Here is a 20,532-nt window from a genome sequence, read left to right on the forward strand (position 1 = left end):
CTGACTTGGGTGTAATCATTGCAGTGCATAACAGTTTAATGCTATTACAGATTTACTGTTTTAGGCTGTACATACGCATCCGTGTATGTAAACATTTTGTAAAATCTTACCAAATTCACGCGGACTAAAATGCAGAATTTAAGCCACGCAGCTAGCCATGGTATCTGGAAAAGTACAGATTAGTGTGAATGAGTACCGTACGGAAGGCACATCTGCCAAAACAGACATGGAATGCATTTTTTAAAATAAATAAAATAAATAAAAAAGACCCCAAACAAACCAAAAGCAAAGAAACAAAGACGATGCTCCTAAACGGCCTGCTGGATTAAATACTATTTGCAGTGCTACAGGCTTTGCTTGTAGGGGTGGGTGTAACGAGGACAGGGTGTGCATCCTCCTGCTCTCCCCACCACCGAGCCACTGAGCTCAACAGCAACCAGGCTGAACCTGTGGAGGCTGTGTGACTAATACGTGAAGTCCACCAGACCGCGCCACAGAGGAGACCCACCCAAAAGCTGCACGCAGCTTTGTTACAGCGAGATCCCGAAGCACAAAGGAAAGCGACGCCGTGATCAGCAAGTCACAAGCTCATCTACGAGAATTGCAGCTACCGGCACGCCTGCTCGGGGCTGCTAATGGCGGGGGCGGCCTAGCTGTGCTTCTCCTTAACGAAGCCGGGCGGACACGGGGAAAACTGGCCAACATCTGTGGTTATTTCAGGCTAAGGCAGTTCCCTGACTGGTCTTGCTTGGTTCCCCCAGCCAGGTGGAAGAAATACCACACGATTCTCACTGCAAGGGAATCATTATGATAATAATACATAAAAAATAATCTATGCTTTGTAAATACCACCTTATTTGAGATGTCAAAATCCTTATAAGAAACCACTCAACTATTAATTTTGCTTTGTAGTGCTGTACCTCTTTTTTCTGTATTCAAATGCCACTTTTTTAAGGGTGAAAAGAGGTGCAGAAGTACACCCCAACGTAAGCAATCATAGTTAGGAATATCCTGTGATGCTGTTAAACAATTATTTTTATGTCTAATGAATGTTAGAGATCTAGCACTGACAAATCCTTATTCTACTATTTCAGTCATACATACGATAGGAACATACGTGCTTCATTCACATGTTGGGAACATGGAAAAAGCTCTTCTACAGTGTTAGCTATAAAAAAAGGCAAAAGCTGTCAACAATTCCAGAAGGGTCCAAACCAAATCTGACACATACATATCTCTTCAACGTTAGCTCCTTTTCTCAAAAGCACTAGTATATGCTGCCCTCAGAATTCACTCCTTTCAGAATGACTCCTCAAAATACCAGATTTCATAATTCTTTCAAAAATTTTTGTAGTATTTTTGCCTAAAGATCTGGTCTGAATGTCTCTGCATAAAGCAGATCCGCGTTCAAATAAGTGTTCTTTAATCACAAAAATACAGCAGGAACAGAAAACCATTTGGGTGGTTTACTCTGTGAAAACAGAAAGTCTGTACGGAGCTCGTTGCAAAATTAAAGCGCCGTGTGCAGAACAAAACAGCTGCTAAAATTCTCCTGGTTGGTTGAGACAGCCTGAACGACCGATCAGAAAATCAGAGCCTAATGGAGTTCCTCACTGAGGAGTTCATCGCTGTAAGAGCCTAGAACGAACCTTGGTGGAAAGGTTGTTTTGCTACAGTGCAAAGGAGAAAGAGTAACTCCATTCAAAACGTGTTTAGTTTTCTAGTAAGCATTAGTTTCAGGTATAACAGATGAATAATCTGTGCAAGAGAGAAAAACAAAGTGATCTGTGCTGAGGTCTAGTTCACAGCGTAGGTTCTACAATGCAGATTTTTCCACCTTGTGGCTCATTTTACCACTCACGTTAACTTACCCTATGCTTATTTAGCGATGATTATTTATACTCACTGACTAAAACCAGATCCCATGAAGTGCAACTCCAACAATCAAAATAAATTACAAATTCTAAGTTGTGAAGGGACTGAGTAGCCATTTTGGTGATGGCAGCCATCTTGGGGCAGAACAGATTCAAATAGCTGAATTTCCAGAAATTACTCATATTTTGAAAATGTGATAATTTTAAGATAATCTTTCAAATTGTCAGCCACTCCACTAGAATTAGAGGAAAGGTTTGGCAATCTACCACACTATGGCATGTAACCATAAGAGGAAATAATTTCTGCTGCACATTTTTTGCTCCTAACTCACAAAACCCCAGAGATTTAAAAATAAAAAGAAGCTACTAGCAGAAACCCCTTTTCAAGGCGACGAGGTGGCCTTGAGAACGTACAGTGCAGGAATGCGCACTCTTAAGATCTCATTACAAGTTTAATATGCGGATGGAGTTTGGCAATTTTAAGTACTTGCACATAGAAAGACAGAGACTATAAAAGCACACAAGCACATCACCTTTAAGCAGAAGAACACCGAGCCCCATTTGAGATGTAAGCCAACTGCATGATTTGGGAATGAGGTTGCGCTTGTGCACTTGTGATTTATTTCCCCCCCCCAAGAGACTTGTATCACTCAGGACATCATTACAGTGGCCGCTGCTCATTTTTGGAACTTCAACCCTGAAGATGTACCAAGGCATTTGCGAGGGAGAGGGGAGCTGGTATTTGGTAAGGAAGGATGACGGGAATAGACTGTGGAAGCGAGGATGCGGCTCACGTTGCAGCGCACCTCAGAAGCGGTGCTCAATGCGGGATGCACAGGCAAGGGATATGGTTACAAGGGAAGGCCGAAGTACTGCGTTAGGAAACTTATCTTCACAATTTTATTTTTCACCGCTGAAGATGAAGAAAGGCTGGAGCGACCAAAGAGCGAGATGACAGCGGACTAAAGGAGCATGAATCCTCAAGGCTTAAACACAACCTCAGCAACAAGATTGATGAGCATGGCTCACAGATTAGAAACGAGAGAAAACGATAGCAACCTTAGAGGCTGGAGACAGCACGTAACAAGCAACACGATCCACGCCTGATGTGGAGTGGACACCTTGCTGCTGCTGTGATTTATTACCACTCCCACGACAGGGTAGGGCAGGGTTTTGACAGGGGAGAAAGCACTCTGGATGCAGAGCAGCGAGGCAGAGAAAGCCAAGGGGAAAGGCATGATGCACAAAAAAAGGGGCAGATGCCGGTAAAGGCTGGGCAAGCAAAGGTCAAACGACGCGACACGAGGGTGCATCATGCAACTCTGGAAAGTGACTCAGCCAGCCGACATCCGCCGGGTCGCGGGGGCTGGGGCCCCGGGGAGCGGCGAGTACGCCCGGCGGGGGTGGGGGGGTGTGTGTGTGTGGGGAGGCTGCCGCAGGCCGCCCTCGCCTGGGCCCAGAGCCGGCCACGACCCTTTCGGTGTGGCGCCGCGAGACCCCGGCAGACGCCGAGGCGGGCGGCGGGCGAACCGGCGGGGAGAGCCGCCCTGCCCGCCGGGGAAGCAACAGGCGAGGAGGGGTGGCGGCCGAGGGGAGCGGCTGCCCGGCTCCTGCCGCTCTCACCGGGCGTGCCCCCCCTCCCGCCCAGGCGAGCCCCGCGCCTCTCCCACAGGGCTGCCCCCTCCCGCGCGCGCAGCGGCGGGACTGTTAAAACCGTTACAGCTCCCACTTTCGAACTGATTCAAACTCGGCAGCGCCGAGCAGCACGGCCCCTCCCCGGGCCGCGCCGCGCTCCCTCCCGCTGCCCGCCAATCCTCTCGCCTCCCTCCTTTCTCCTCCCTCTCCCCCCTCCACGTGAGGCGGCGGAGAGTTTCAAGCCTCCCCGGGCCGGCGGGCCCCGCCGCGGGCCCCGGCCCCGCTCTGGTGAGGGGGGAGCCGGGGCGCGGGAGGCGCGGGGCCGGGGGCGGGGGGGCGGGAGGGGGGAGCGCGAGCCCCCCGGCCCCCCGCGGGCAGCGCGAGAACAAAGAGCTCTCCCACCCCTCCCTTCCCCCCCGCACGTGGGCCGCGAGCTCCCGCCCCTCTCCCCGCCCCCCGCCGCCCCTGATTGGCGCGGGGGGCCCTGTCCGCGTCCATCCAATCGAGGCGGCGCTCGGCGCTCGCCAATGAGCGCGATGCCGATTGGGCCGCCGCGTTTGGCGCTCGGTCCGGGAGGGTGAATCCGGCAGCCGGAGGCTGAGGGGAGGGAGAGCGGGCGAGCGGCGCGGCGCGGAGCTGGCGGCGGCAGCGGCGGCGGCAGCGGCGGGGCGGCAGCGGCGCGAGGCCGGGGCGGGGGGGCGGGTGAGTGAGCGAGCGACACCTCGCGGGCTCGAGGCGTTGGCGCCGGGAGCGGCTGTTTATAACCGGGTCCCTTTGTAATGGGGGGAGGGGAGGAGGGCGCGGGAGGAGGGGAGGGGGCGGGAGGGGGGCGACGGCTCCCCGGCGGCAGCCGCCGCCTCCCGTCCCCTCCTGGCGGGCGCGGCGGGCGGCGCGGGGGGCGGGCGCCCGGCGGCGAGACACGCGCGCTCCCGGCCGGTGACAGCTGGCGGGGAGAGGCATGGAGTCTGAAGTGCCCTTTGTCTAACTTGGCTCCGGCCGCGGTTCCCCTTCCGACCCCCGCCCGGCAGAGCGCGGCCCCGGGCCGGGGGCGAGGTGGTCGTGTGCCCCGTCCCCCCCCACTCCAGGGGCGGGGGGCGGCGGGCGGGGGGCCCGCGCTGCGCGGGGAGAGGGAGAGCGGGGAAGACCCGGCGGTTTCCTTCCCCTCCTCCCCGTTCCTGCCGGCTGCATGCGGCGGCGGCGGCGGCTCCAGGCACGCTTTGACTGAAGGGGCAGCGGGGAGGTGTGTGTCCGCCCAGCGTGCGCCCGCGGAGGGGCCCGCGTACCCGCGGCGGGCAGAGCGGCGGAAAGCTCCCCCCCGCCGAGGCAGGGTCCCGGGAGGCTCGGACGTGTCCGCTCCGGGCTCGGGCGCTCTCAGCCTCCCGGAAGCTGGCGCTCGGCGGGGCGAGCCGGGCGGGGAGGCTGAGCGCGCCCCGGGCCGCTCTCCCGCACCCCGGCGCCCTGGAAACGAGCTCTGCGCTGGGGGCTCGCCGCCCGTCGGGCTCCCGCTCCCGGCCTCGGAGGGTCCCTGCTTCAGGGAGGGACCTTAAGAGGGCGAGGGGGCAGATCGGTCTGGCGGTGGCTCCGGCGGGCTTCCTGATCGTTAAGGGCACCGTGCGATCCTGATCTTCCAGAGCGCCGCGAGAAAGTTCATGGGAAGCTGGAAATTCTGGTTTTTTGGATCTAATGTCGCCAAGCACGGGCGTACAGAGCGCTCTCTGAAACTAGGGTGTCTGGGGAGGTGTGAAGGAGGGCACTGGGCAGAGCTGTCCCTGAGCAGCAAATGTGTGATCGGATAAAGACGAAGAAATCGGTGTGTTGTGGCATCATGCATATGTATTTGGCATTAACAGGTATTCATGGTGATTCAGAAATTGTTATGAGCAGACAAAAGAAAAGCGCTCTGTGCATAGATGCAGCAGGAATGGGATAACAAACTTGCACATTACTCAAGATACTTATTTCTAACTTACAAAGCGCTATCCTTACTTTATTGGAGCTGGAGAAAAGTTTTTTGTTTTTTTAACTATGGAGTTGGAAGTTCAGGTTCTTGGTCTCTCTAATAAAAAGCTTGTAACAGTTGGAACAAGGTTGTTTAATTATTGCAGGATAGGTTCATTTTTGTTTAAGTCTAGCAACTGTGGTTTCAGCTATTATGAGTTTGATTCTTACTAATACAGATTTCAGTGAAGAGTTTTACCAGCATTTTTAGTGTAATCTTCACTTCTAAATTGGGATTTCCTCATAGATAGCTTCATCTTTTTTTTTAGGGGTTGGCACATTCAGATTCTTTGTGATTTATCAAAATTAAAAGGTCATTCTTTGTTTGTCCCCAGTGTCTATATCAAATTGAGAGTCCGGGGAATATTTATTTGTGGTAACAATAAAGCATCTTCAGAAGGGTGAGTATTGCCTGTACACAGTGTACTATAACTGCTCTCACTTTAGATTAGTAAAATGTGAATATTTAAGATCTACAGAGCCTTTCAGAAAGCATGCTTCCAGTACTTTAGGAGATATGGCTCAAAAGTTTTTTGCGACGTGTCGAGTGTTTTTAACTTCGAGAGCTAGTGCTTTATCGAGCGCTGGCTTTAAGATTGTTACATCAAGAATGTTACATTTCTTGTTGTGGAGTTTCCTTTACCAAAAAAAAAGAGAGAGGAAAAATGCTTCCCCCCCCCCCCCCCCAGAGGAATGAAAGTAACAAATTAAAGTTAAACAACCTGTAGAGAAATCTGTGACAGTAAAATGTTCCATGAGATGCCAACAGCTATTTTTGTCTGGAACTCTGGAAGAATTCAAGATTGTAATTTAGGACAAAAATTGGGGAAAATTTTTTTTTTTTTCAGAGATTTCTTTTTAATATGTAATTTTATTCTGAAAAGTGACAGACACTGAAAATCTGCATTGTCAAAAGATCTTAAAATGTGTTTGCTCAGTTTAAAATGAGCTAAAGTGGTAGTGTGTAAACTCAGGCCAGAGACTTGAAGTTCAAGCTCAATTTTTCTTTTTTCCTTGCTGTATTTTTTTCTTCTTTTGCTAGAATTGCCAACAATCTGAAATACAGTGATTTTGTTGAAAATATGCATTCAAATGGGTTTTTGTTTGTTCTGTAACATTGCAACATTCATAGGTGAAATGTAAATATATTCCTGCGCTTCTGCTTACCTGCAAAGAAACTTTGGCTTAGCAAGAAGGGAATTTTTGTAGTGCATTATCGAATGCACTAGCTGTATTATATAGAGAGAGAGTGCAAGCTCACCACCACTTTCTGTAAAGTGGCTTATGTCAGAATAAGCTACATCTAGCATCTAGTGCACTCCAACAATGTTCCCAGAAAAGTTGGTGCACTCTAAAATTCCTCTTGAAATTAGTCAAAAAAAAAAAAAAAATCTGTTCTTGTCACCATTCACAAGAAGTTTCTGCTTCTTTAGCTGTATATATCATGTATACATTTTAATAAGTTCACAGCTATAATGTTAAAATTGAACAACCATTTTAGATGACTACTATATTCATGTGATTGAACAGTGAGAGTTATTTTTAAAAATGGCTGCTATACTGACAGAAGGCATATTTAATAAATGTTTGCTTTACGTTGTATTTCAGCAAAAGTGCTGTAGGAAACTTCAGTGTCGGCCATAATCTGAATGTTCTGTAATTCTACAGTTAGCACTTATAGATGCATCTTAGCTGACTTGAGGAGAAGTACCTGTGCAACTTAATGGGGAATAAAGTTTTCCCCAGCAGGGATGCTGAAAATCTCAGGAACAGGACCTGGCCTTTGCTAAGCAAGGAAGTTCGCTGCGTCCAGTGGGTCATCTTTACAGAATTGTCTATCCAAGTAAAATTCAGTTTACCAGATTTAAAAAAAAAAAAAGGGGGGGGGGGGGAGAAAATGGACTACATACTATAAATATAATTCTTAATGATTTGATGAGGTGTTTGAATAATACTTACATTAGGAAACAAGACCCCTGCTAACAGAAGCTGTAGGATAGTAATGGGAGGTTTATTTCAATGTTAAAGCTGCTACCAACCTTCTGTTCGTACTATCAGCAAGGTCCGTGAGTGCTGGGCTCATTGAAATGGTGTCTGGTTGAAGACAGCATCTACGCTGTCTGTATCTATAAATTTATCTGTACATGTATCTATACATTTAGCATCTACGTATATGACTTGTACAACTGTTCTAGAATGGCTAAGTCAATCTCTAAATGGGTGAGTATTCCAGTACTGACATAGTTTATGTGATAACTTCAGTTAAGTGGCTATGTCTGGGAGGAAGAAAGGTGAGACAAAGAAAAACCTTGTATAAAATAGATGCAAATCAGGGAAAGGTGTTTCACAGGGGAACGACAAAAACATTGGTTACAAGTTAGCAGAGTGTTTAGCTTTGTTTTTTAGCTCTGAGTATATGCCTGAGAGTTTTGTTGAGCTAAAGATTAAAAGGAAAACAATCTACAGAATTATTAAATAGATATTCTATCTGTTCTCACAGAAATCAGTTAAAGACTTTGGGATGATGCTGTGTATGTCTTTTTATGGATGAGGTGAAACTAAAGAGTGAAATTTGTTGGAGGAGGGAGTAGTTCTACTGAGCTCCAAGCAAGAAACAGTGAAGTTTTCTAAAACACGGTAGTGACAATGCTGCTTTCTGTAACTGATAATAGGAGGTAGTTTGATTGGTACAGGCTTTTTCTAGTTGTACACCTAGATTTCCACGAAGATGTGTCAGACTGTGGACTTGAGGTCTGGATCCTCAGTGAAAGTGAGAAAACTACCTCCAATGTTATAGTCAGAAAATGTATTGTAAATTAAAAAGGTAAAGTAACACTAGTAAACTTGGGTAGAGGCAACTCTTAGGAAGAAGAGTGAAAAGTATAATTTGCATGTAATATTGACAAATTAAGCTTCTTTTAAAAAAAGTAAAAAAAGAAAGGAATTCTCAAATATATAGCTAATTATTTAACCACAGACTTGTAAATTGGTTGTCATTTAAAAAAATACTGGGAGAGAAGAGGATGTCTGTTAATGTCCCTGCTGTGTCCAGAAAAAATGTAAACAAACAAACTCTCCCCCCCCCCCCCGATTAATGTGGGTCAGGCCCTTATTTTAGGAGTCTTTTGGCTACCTGGCTGAAGTCTGCTTATAGGATTTTTCAGTAATTGTGCCTCTGCTCAATTTGTGAAAAATACTGTTGTCTTGGAAAGATTTGTAATGTATGCTATGCTTCCTTACTAACGGTAAAATCAGTAGTACTTTTAAGGTGAAAAAGCCATTTGGAAATCTAGATAGATACTGTTCATGTTCTGAATGCTGTGGATAAAAATAACAATGTAATGATGTGAGTGGATCAGTGCAGTGTTGTCATTTGCTTGAAAATGTGATGTAGTACTTCCAAAACTTCTAATTTGGGTATATACGATTTCACTAACAAATGAGGTAAAACTGTGTGCAAATAAAGACTTCCTTGATACGCAATTGCAGAACTTCAGGATTTGCTATTAGTTTTCTTTTTTTATATATGCGTATGGTGCCTGCTTAAATGACATTGTATGTGTAATTATGCAGGCAAAGTAGTACAAATTGTGGTCCACATCGTGGGATTTCTAAGGTGTGAACTGAAAAGAAATCTTTACAGGAGGGTATGATTTCTTTATACTTCTAAATTATTTTTTAATCTAGAACCAGGCCTATTTCCCTTGTCGATTTTTGTTGTATCTGGCTCCTTCCCATTCTGCCTTTTACGTGGTTGGTTCAGTTTTGCCTGCCATGCATTCTCTTTTTCACAGCTTGTACGTTCAGTTTAAATCCCAAAGCCATCAGATGTAATTTAAAGAAACAAAGTATTTGAAAGGAAGGAAACTCAAATCTTACGACTCATATATATATATATTTTTTTTTTTTTTTAACGTGATCTGGTTTCCTTTCCATATTTCTTAGCGTGAGTGGATCTGGCAAGCTTTATATTTTTGGTGTGTAGTTGTCTGATTTCATTTTTTACTAGTAAGATAAAAAATTCTAGAGATGGAATTCAGTTTGCTGCTTCTGTCAGAAATCAGGCAGATGTGTGTTACAGACACTTGATTTACCTATGAAACTACACCATGGCAAAAGGATTAAAGTCATTAGGTTATTATCCTGTCTCTTTTTAATAATACAATTTGTAACCAGAGACAGCATAAAATCTGTCCCTTGTGATAACTTCTTCCAGCTATATGTCCACTAGTTCGTGCCATGTTTCTAGTGAGTATTTGTTACTAATATGTTTAGTGCAAAGTTAAATCCACTGTTTAACTATTGGAAGAAGAGATTGACATATGTTGTTTTATTCTTAAAATAGTTTAACTATTACTGGTGTTCAATCCATCATTGCTTTGAAACTGGGAGACATAATTGGTCCCAAAGCCTTACTATTTGTAATTCTCTTCCACAGCCTAAGGGAGCTGAGTTTTTCACCGGAGGGTAGTGGGTGTTTTGGGGTTTGTTTGCTGGGTTTTTGTTTTGGCTTGGCTTCTTATTTTGTTTTTAGGATAAGCTGTTTCTTGTTAATTTTCTCCATTAAATCAAGCTTCTGGAAAAGTAGTCTTTCTGGTTTTTTTCCTCTTTGTAAGCAACATTTAATCTAATGTGCTGATGGATTAATCCCCATATATCTTATAGAATAAGGATGCCATGCATTCGGCCCAGTTATTTTGAGGGCTTTAACATGAGAGTTGTGTAACTAACTCTTATGGTTGCTTTCATCATTTGAAGCTCATTTTGGAATTTTTCAGACAATTGGCAAATACCAGTTCAGCTCCAAAATTTGTTGGACTGTTCTACGATAAATTCTGCATACATGGAAGCGTAATGTCTTTCAGAGTTTAGACTTTTTGCCTATGCAGGGAGAGAAGTATGGGATAGCTATTGAACTGCTTAATTGTTGGGTGGCAGGGTTTTTCCAGTATGGAGTGTAGGCTGCTTTTGTGTGCGTGGATTGAGCTGAAGAACCTGTGGCTATTTTAGAGTTTTTAGAGTAAAAAAGGTGTGTCCACAAAACAAGTTTGGGTGGAATAGTCAGTGAACTTCAAATTCACACCCTAAATTATTTTGCCTGTGGAGACATGCCTTAAGTGTTCCCAGCAAGTGTTACTTTTTCTGCCAGATTTATCCAGGATATCAAAAAGCTAAATTTTAAGAGATGGAGGTGTTAGGCAACAGAGGTTATTCGGAATGTGTGTGGGAGCGATCGAACTCCTCTGGGTGTCTGTGAATGACCGTGAAGGGAGAAATTCGGAGGTACGCATTTGAACAACTCAAAGGTGAAGTTCAAGTTTTATGCATTAAAAACTTCACTTTCTGTCGACAAATAGCCAGGCTTGGTCTTATGTCAGAGATGTGGGATGGTTTTAACGGTGATTTGTAAAAAGCGTGATCAAAATCAGGCTTGAAACTTTTTGTTGCTGTTCAGCTGTTTGGAGTTTTAAAATGTTTTATTTGTTTTTTGATCCGAATAGTCTTACTCATGTATACAAATATAATTAAAAGTATTTATACATGCAGATATCCAAGTAAAAAGTAAATAGTTGCATTACCTGCTGCACAGTGTTTTACTGATGTTGCCCAAACTGAAGTGAGATGTCAGTTGATTTCAGTTAGTGCCAATTTTGGTTTGATCTTTAATATAAAATACTTGGTTATCATCTCCTCGTTCTCTCTTTCCTCCTTCCCCCACCCAAGTGGATGAGTACTTGAACTTGTTATTTTTATTTCCAAAACAGTATTTTTTTAAAAATATCAAATGTCGAAGTGTTCTGGAAGAAAGCAATAATAGAGGGAATTTAGAAAATTTTTCTTTTAAATGGTTATTCTTACTCCTTACGTGGTACTCAGTAATTATTTCATGTCTGGTTTTGTTTCTCTAAATCCTAAAGCTGTAGGGATACAGAGAAAGAACTTAATTTTTGAAGGAAAGAATACCTTTGAAAGTTGCAGGCTTACATATACAGACTGATTGAACACTCTAGTAAGGATTTGTCTTTTTCTTTTAAGGCCTGTCTGAAAACATTATACTACATTTACTTTTTTTGTTCTACTCTTGTATTTGTTTAAGGAAATGTATTGGAAATCTAATTATTTGTATTGAAATCTTGTTTTGTTATTAACAGACATAATTTTCTGATTTTTCTTTACTGAAGAGAATGAAACTCTGAGAAGTACCCATACCATTGTTTCTTGACAAGTAAATGTTCTAAACTAAGGACTCCCACAGAATGAGATAGTGTCAAAATAAATCCAAAGGCAATGTACTATTAGGGAAAAAGAAGTCATCAAACTGATGCCCTCCTGCTTTGTGGCTGGTAGAAAATTTGAAATAAGCTTGTTTTCTAGAAGAGTTCTGTTGTTGGATCTTACTCAGGTACTTCATGTTTAATCAACACATAGTCAGTGCCAAAAACTTCTAAAATTATTATGGGATTTTGTCAAGTGAGTTCTTGCTTTTTTTTCCTTCTTTTTTATTATTTACATTTTTGAAGCAGATTGATTAAAATTACTTTAGATATTAAGAACCACAGACAATTTTGACTCTATTTTCTGAAGTACCTTTGCAAGGTCCGAGTTATTTATCAACTCTGAGTTGCAAAGTTTTTAACGTGCCAGGAGATAGGGTAAGGGATGTTGAATACCTGGTAGTTGCTTTGCTTTGATAGTTTTATAACCCAGAAAAATAAAAAATTCTAATGTAAAAACAGCAAAAAGATAAATTAAGATTCCTCATGTTTTTCCAGGAAGGAAAAGGGAGTGGACGAACATTTCCTTCTCTTTAATATCGAAGAGCTGCTTCACTCCTCATTCTTCCCTTTCTTTCCTCCTTGTCCTTGGTAAAGAGTTGGAGTTTCTAATGTTTGCCTGGTCAGTTTATAATGGTGGTAGAAACTCCTGAAAAGAATATTCAAGCAACATAGTGTTAAACTGTCTATGTAAATGAACTCTTAGGGGAGAAAGCAAGCAGTAAAATACTGTGGGAGGCAATTTTTTTTTTTTTTTAAATCAGATGGGGAGCATGATTGAAGAAAACATGAGTTCTGTGTGCCCTAGAGTTGATTTGTTTCCCTCCTGACTTGTGTGTCAGTAACTGAACTGCTCTGATTTACTATGTGAGGTGAGCATTTCAAATAATAAGTGGTATGAGTTTCAGTATGAATTGAGCACATCCAGAAACTCATCTGCAGGCTTAGACATTTAGTACTCTCACAAGGAGCTGAAAATTGAATGTCTAAGGCCATCACAGTGTCTTTAGGTGGGGACAGAGTGGCTGGATGCTCACTTTTCTTCAGTCAAAAGTAGCAAGGTATTTTCAGCCAGAGGACTTCCTCACTTCTGTCAGTGTCTGGCTGCAAAAATGCTCATGCTGTCAGGAGGGAAATGATAGCACAAGTGCAGGAACAAGAGGCAGGTAAAAGTTCTTTTTGTAGCAATGCCAGCGTGAAGTAGGGGTGATACTTGAAAGTCATAGCTGTCTGGTCCTCCATACAGTTTTTTTCTGGTATGTTTGGGCAGTAATGAGAAACTGTGTTTGAAGAGATTCATTTAACTGTTAAGAACAGACTAGAAACAAAAATTGATGAAGGAAGGTAGATAAGATCAAGGCAAGCAGAAGAGAGGAGTTAAGTGTGGGGAGGGAAAACAGGGACTCCTACCAAATCTGGGAATTGGACTGGTTAGAATTCCTGATATCTAAGATAGGAGCATTCCCTAGCAACATCTAGGGGTACAATGCAGGATTGTAGCTACTGTAAAGTAGTGTATGTAATTATGTTACGTACTGGAGCAAAGAGCAGGTATGGCAGAGAGTCTTCTGAATTGTGGTTAGGTGCAATGGCATTGCTTGGGTAGGGATCTGCTGCTATCTGTTCATACATCAGTGTCTGCAGCCCTAAGTGGTGTTTCTCCCTAGTAATTGTTTTTGTTTTTCATAACTTCCCTTATTTCTTTTATTTTTTTACAAAATGTGAGTTCACGCTGCAGCTTTTCATAATGCCAGGGCACTTGCAGTCCTTCATGAATCTGTTGCAGAAAACATACATAACTTAGTTATCTGTAAGCCATGTCACATTTGATTTATGTTTGCCTTTTGCATCAGAAGTTACTGGAGAGGGTGTATGCAGAAGGATGCATCAGCCTTGTTATCACAGGAAAGCTAAAAATCAGCCATTTAGAGGAAATTCTGATTACACTGATTAGCTCAGATACAAGGTATTGCCTATGTTATAGTAATTTAGTAACCACTCCAATTTGTTTTAGTTTAGGGAATAATACTGCAGATAAAAATATAGTCATTACAGTTAATAAGTTAGTTTGGTAGTAGTACTACTACGAATAAGTAGTTTGATTGGATTAAGTATGTCATGAAACTGTACTCTTAGTTCACTGATAGCCGTTCATACAGCTGTAAGAGAAAAGGGTGTGTACAGTTATTTTGTTTATGTTAGACATCTTGATCAAGGTAACCTGTGATGACCGAGCATGTATTTGCCACAAAATGGTGATTTTGAACCTCTTTTGAAAGAAGCTGAAATTTTTACTCAAAAGATACAGAAAAGCATCTCAGTAATCTGGAATATCTTGAAATATCAATTGGGAGCTATTAACTTCAGGAGCTGCTGGGGTAGTAACAAGGCCCAAATAACATTGTGCTTGGGAAGAAATAATTGTGGAGGCACATCTTTTGAGTTGTGGGGAAGCAGGTCATAGAGTAGTTGCTTATTGTGAACATGTGTACTGCTTGACTTGCTTATTGATATCTTCTAGAATGTGTTTAAGTTTATTTAATAATGAAAAAAAGTGAAATTGAAGTCTGAAAAAAAAACCCAAACAACCAACCACTTAATGTTCCAGGGCAGAGATCAGGCTCCTGATCTTAAGTACGCCAAGTGCAAAGTAAAGCTGTAGTCGATTAAATGACAGAAAGTAAAAGGTCTGAAAAGAGTGACACTTCAAAGGCACGACGGTTGGGCTATAAGAGAAGCAGAACCCTATTAGGATAAGAAGACAACGAATTTGAAAAAACAGCCCTTTTATGTTTTTTTTATTTTAAACATAATGGTAAGTTTATGGAGCGTATGTAGCACTCTAGTTAGACTACATTCCTAATTAGTGAAGAGCTTTCCGATCTGTCTTCTTTAATTATGATTTCTAAGAGGTAGAACCGAAGGCTCCAACTGTACTGTTAAGCAGAGAAGGCTTCTTTCAAATGAACGCACACACTGGGTAGTAGTGGGAAGGAGTGTTTGAACTAACTAGTTGATGGAGTTGTTAAAGGAGACTGTAACATAACAAATGTTTTCTACTGATTAGAACAATCAGTGATTACACACCAAACTAAAGAGTTCAGTCTGATTAAGCTCTTAAGCATTTTAATTCACAAATTATTCTTCCCTTAATAGTAGTGTTGTTTTCCAAATTGTACCTGTAGCTGATTGAAATACCAAGAATTTTGGAATGCAGTGGTGATTGCTTTCATCTTCTGAAATATTAAACTGGAATTTAAAAGGCAAGCAAATTCCATAACATCAGCTTCAAAAATAGCGTGGTCCTTGGTTTTGAGATGGCAGGCCCAGTTCAGAGTTGTATTGACTTGTAGAATAGCTTCGGTTGGCAGGTACATCTAGAGGTCATCTGATCCAGTCTCCCGCTCAGGCAAGGCCGACACTGAAATTGTCTTTTCCAGAGCACTTTTAAAATGTTTTCAAGAATGGAGATTCCAGCACCTCTCTGCTTAATGCATTCCTATGCTGGACCACACTCACTGTGAAGAATTTTCTCCCTATATTGAAATGAAATCCCTTGCTGAGTCTTGTCTGTTGCCTCTTGTACTTTGATTTAGCATATATTAGCATGTCTCAGAAGAAGGGCTAGAATAGTGCTCAACTTCTCTGATCATCTGGGTTTAGCTCTGATTTGTGTAAGAAAGCATGCTGTTCAGGGAATTTAATGCTTTTATGTATTGGTTGAAATTCTTGAAGTGACTCGTCCAATTCTGATGAGGCCCAGAAACAGGCAAAAACATGACACATGTTTTAAAGAGTCTGTTTAGGAGTTTGGGAACCTACATATAGTATTCTTAAATAATTTTGCTAAGGATACATAGAACATGCCTTGAAGCCTTAGACTTGTACTAATAATAGGAAATGGAAAATAACCGTTGTTAACCATTGATTTGAATACCTGCAGTTGTGAATGGCTGTAGTGGGATGTATGAGGCAGAGCTGAATTGAACAAATCTACACTAGCTTTGTGTTTGTTACAGGCGTCTTCTATGTTTGTCTTGCACTGGCAACTAATGTAGACAAGTTATAAATGGCTGCTGCTGTTGTTTAGCCACACTGCACCTTTTCGGAGCAATCTTTAGTTGATCTAGAGATAGCAGGAAACACGCTTCTTGAAAGCTATTTGCGCAGAAGTAGTTTGCCACATTAACTGCATTGTCTTAACTGCAAAGTCTTGTAAGGAAAAAAAATTACACGGTGTGAATAGTATGTTTTACGTGGTATGGCAGATAAATGTTCTGGTCCAAGGCAAGTGGATGATATGCTCTAACAGTTTGCTGACATTGACAGGGAGAGGCTTTGCTCCTCTCCCTTGACCTGGGTTGCATGGTTCCTCTTCTTCCCTGCCAGTTTGGGTGCTTATCAGGCCAGCATGAGCGATTTTGGTCCAGTTAGGAAACTCTGCTTCTTTTGAGTGCAGAAAAGATCTAGTTTGATGTAACTGATCACCTCAATCGAATTTGTCATATTTGCCCTGTAAATTCTATCTGAGATGCTGAAGTAGCGTAGACAGACAATGAAGAGAGGAAATGTATGCCATTTTAAGATCCCACTTCCTTTCCCAGTCCTAGCTGAGAAGTACATTAGGATGTATTTGTCATCAGCATCTAAAAGCACATAGGTAAGTGAATGTGCTGCTTAGTTTTGGTTGAGTTGAAATGTTGTCCTTCAGAGTTAAATTCTATTAGGTAACTGTTAATACTCTAGTAACCATTGATTATGTCAGGGCGGAGAGACTGCACTGGCCTTGAATTTGACAACTCTGTTCCAGTGGAGGCAAAAATTTTAAGTTGTTGGTACGTAAAAAACCCCGACAATATTGTAGTGACAGACTGCTACTTTTGAAGGGATTCCACTAACTGAAATCTATTTTAGTGTTGCGAGTAGTAATTGCAAGTAACTAACTGCATCATAATAATAGGAGCTTAATTGTGATGAGACTGCTCATAATAAAAGCATGCCTGTTTATAGCAGCAGACCTTCTGCTTTTGGCGCTGCCACATTACCTGTAAAGCCTACAGCCGTCATCAGTCTGTATTGGTGTTAGGGCCGACGGTAAAATGTCTTGGATGTGGTTGTTACCCACACTGCAATTGAAACACAGGCTTTTAATTCTACTTGCAAGCCAGGGTTTTTCTGCTAACATGAGGGGGAGGAAGAGGAAGTATTCTGAGATTTGGACATTTGCTTTCACACACAGACATTACTCCTCAGTTTGGGGTTATGGCATTGGTACATCTGAGGCTGTCGATGGTTCTCCTCCTTACATCAAGTTTGTTAAAATTAATAGTTTTGTCTTTGACAATAGCTTGTATACAGTTTCCATCTCTTGAGTAATCAAGAACATTCTTGCGGAACATGGAATCTCATTAGAGTTGATCATGAGTGTTTTATTAACCTACATCATGCACAATCACTGAAGCCTGTCAGAGTGAGGAAGGACAGATGAGCTGTTTCGAGTTACCTGCTTAGATCAGTTCATGAACTCATCAATTTCTTTTAGATACTGCCAAACAGAGCCCAAGAGAGGTTAAGCCTTTGTAGGCCAGTACGAGCCTGTTGGCATTTATCTACCCGAAGAGTGGCACAGCTGGCATGGATGGCGTAGTAAATGTATCCTGTTTCTCGTTGTTAAGAATTTTTCTGTACTGGTAAAACTGAGTGGCAGAGAGACGACGTGGCTTGACAAACACTTCTGTTGAAACCTAAACTACTGCCCTCTCCAATTTCGGTTCTTTGCCTCTTGTTTCTACCCCAGTGTTGCTCCCCCTTCACTTGTGTTGGTTCACGAATTCATGTGGCTGCTGAACAAACCAGGTTGTGGAGCTGATTTTGTTGAAAAATTGTATTTAAAAACTAAGTGTGTTTATTTTCTGGGCTGTTCAGACAGATTTTTTTTTTTTTTCCTGACCTAGTTTGATTAACAGAATCGTAAGCACTTAAGCTCTCAGAGTAGAGAAGGCTGAGTAGAGGTGGAAATTAGTGACCAGGGGCCTCTGATACAGCAGACAGATGATGTCTTTTCCAGGTAAAACTGATACCAAATAGCATTTGAGGAAGGTAATTGAACTGATGGTAGCATTTGATGTAAGTTCTCTCTCTAAATTTAAGCATCCTTTAATGATACAGAGCTTCAGCATATGGAATAACAACATGATGTAAATTTTAAAGCATAGATAAGTATTTTTAGGTATTTCTTGATTAAAAAATAGGTTGAACTGCACTGTAAACTTAAAATACCACATTTCTATAATAGTATAGAATAGTAAAAAACACGCTACAGTTTACTCCCATCTATTTCTCTGTGACTAATCCTGTAAAAGAGTAAATGTGCTGTAGTTGTTTTTGTAGTGAAATATTATTAATAAACTATGTTAATCTTTCCTATGTTGTTGTATTTCAAAGCTAAAGATTTTTGTTAGTGGGTCTGGTTTGGTATCTGAAATACCCAAGCTGACAGTGGCCTTGGGAATGTTTTTCTTCCCATGGAAATGAGAATGTGCTATTTTACATAGATAAGTTTGAAAGAAAACCATGTTTTGTTTTGCTTTAGAAAATCCAGAAAGTAGAGTAGCAAGAAACTACAAAACTTCTAGAGATATTTTTTTTGCGTCTGCTGAGAGCACAGGTAAAAAGCCCTTTGAGGTGCTGGGAGTGTCATTCTTCCCCCCGCCCCTGCAGCTTCCATAACTTCATGTGGAAATAGCAGCTCTGAAATCAAAGCAGTGAACAATTTTTCTTACTTAACCCAAGAGAGTGATATTGTTTCTTGACCGTAGTTTTTTCATTAATCTCTCTGTGCTGTTAACAAAAGTTTGGTATAAATGAAGGCAACAGATCTGGCAGATTACAGCATTAATTTATAATTAACTTTCAAGTCAGTGTTTTTGAAGTCTGGCAATTTGTATGTGTTTTATCGATAGTTTGTTTTCGGGTGCTTGATAATTGTAATAAGAGTCTACTGGAAACTGCTTGCTCTGGAAGGGTTTAGGATAGGTTCATAGAGAGTATTGTCTTGTTTTGCATTTAGGGTGCATGAAGTAAAATATTAAAAGTAAATTTCCAAGAGTTTCTAAGTAATAAAGTTTAGTTTAACATAGCTGAAAAATATTTAGCTGCAGTTGAACAATCATTTTGTTGTATTGTGCTGTGTAAAATCCTGTAACGTAAAAGATCATTTGAGTTTTTTATGAGGTGATCTTAGAAAGTTAACAACTTTAGGTCTAAGCTGAATGCATTGATTTTTGATACTTGAAATGTATTATCTTTTTTTTGGTTTGGTTTTGTTTTCTAGCAAGTATTTGAATTTTTTGTGGGCTTATGAAAAAATCTTGTTAACCCCTTCTGTTGCTAAAATTCTGCTTCTTGAGTTGAACATGAGAGTTGTCCTAAATTCTGTTGCCTGAGTAAAAATTTTTTTAGTTTTTGCTAAGGAAACTTTTATTTTTTGAGGAAAAGCATAGAAGGGTGTGGTATGGTTGGTTTTTTTTGGTTTGTTGTGGGTTGTTTGTTTGTTTTTTAAACTAAACCCCAAGTTTTGTAGATGCTTGAAGAAAGAAGATCAACGATGACTTGGGATAGGATTTAATATATAATAATTTTTCCTTTAGTAAGATTGTGTGTGCTCAGGCTGAGAGACCTGTGTGCTGTCTGGATCTGGTAACAGCTTACAGTTAAAGAGCATGCCTGCCACTCCAGAGCAAACTAATGTGTAAAACCAGTGCCTGTTTGTGGTGTAATTGTCTGCACTAGTTTTTTTCAGTGTTGGTCTGAGTTCCTAACAATTCCTTCCTGCTTTATAGTTGTGTACAGGAAGCCACAGTTGTGGATGGGATCATCAAACAGGTCTGTGTTTCAGAAAACAATCAATCACAAAAGTGAGCTTTTATTTATTGTTGGTCAGTTTAATCCAGTTTACCATGCAACCCTTTGAGAAGAGTGTCTGCAGCTCAGTGGGCAGTATTGGGGTGAGAATAAAGAGTTGGGGAGGGTGGGATGATTGTAAGATGCCATCACTGCTGAAGAAATTACTTGGGTGAGTGCCTTCATTATGCAGTATTGAATCTAAATTAATAAGTTTACGGTATCTGAAGTGACAGTTCGTGAAGCCAGCTCAGATGCATGCTTTGAGCTTACCAGTGCATCCAGTCCAGAGAACTTAGTGGAAGTACGTCGCTGTTCACAGGGCTGTGGGCGTGCTAACGGTGAGGTAGAAGAGGTCGAGAAGCAGTGTGGTGTAGTTCATTGAGCAGGGCCGTGCAGTTAAATGCATTCTTTTAGAGCTCGAGCTTCTGAGAAGCAAACATGAAAGCGTTCTCATTTGGTTTTATGGGAGGTAGAAGTAGTACTTCCCCCCTACCTGCCCCGTCTGAATTGTTTTATTCCTTCAATACTCTTTAATTACTTTAGGCAACAAAAAACATGATGACTTATTTTATTGTTCAGTTTGCATCAGGTTGCATATGCGGTTTCTCTGTTGGGTTTTATATTCTCCCCCATCCTCGCTCCCCCCACCATCCCTCCCCCCCGCATTGAACCTGTTAGTTAAGAGTGCTCTTAAGTGCAGTATTGTATCAGTGTATGGTATATTTAAAGTATATAAATAACCTGTTGAGTGTAGATTAATTCACAAAAAAGAACTGGGAAGTTATACTGTACACAGTACATTTTAATTCATAAATATCTCCAAACAGAAATCCTGAGTAGAGGGA

General features: G+C 41.9%; 1 protein-coding gene across 3 annotated transcripts in view; it reads left to right on the plus strand.

Moving 5' to 3' along the window:
• Positions 1-3,743: 3,743 nt before the first annotated feature.
• EZH2 (enhancer of zeste 2 polycomb repressive complex 2 subunit) overlaps positions 3,744-20,532 on the plus strand; it is a 51,258-nt gene continuing 34,469 nt past the window's right edge. For 2 of the 3 annotated variants that reach the window (XM_087737751.1, XM_087737761.1), the window contains exon 1: positions 3,744-3,797. The gene's annotated coding sequence lies outside the window, so the exon portion shown is untranslated. The remainder of the gene's footprint in view (positions 3,798-20,532) is intronic. The other variant, XM_087737734.1, reaches the window with a different exon arrangement.

This window comes from Nipponia nippon, unplaced genomic scaffold (assembly GCF_047370975.1).
Source record: "Nipponia nippon isolate SJK-2023a ecotype South Korea unplaced genomic scaffold, ASM4737097v1 scaffold_1, whole genome shotgun sequence".
Lineage (NCBI taxonomy): Eukaryota > Metazoa > Chordata > Aves > Pelecaniformes > Threskiornithidae > Nipponia > Nipponia nippon.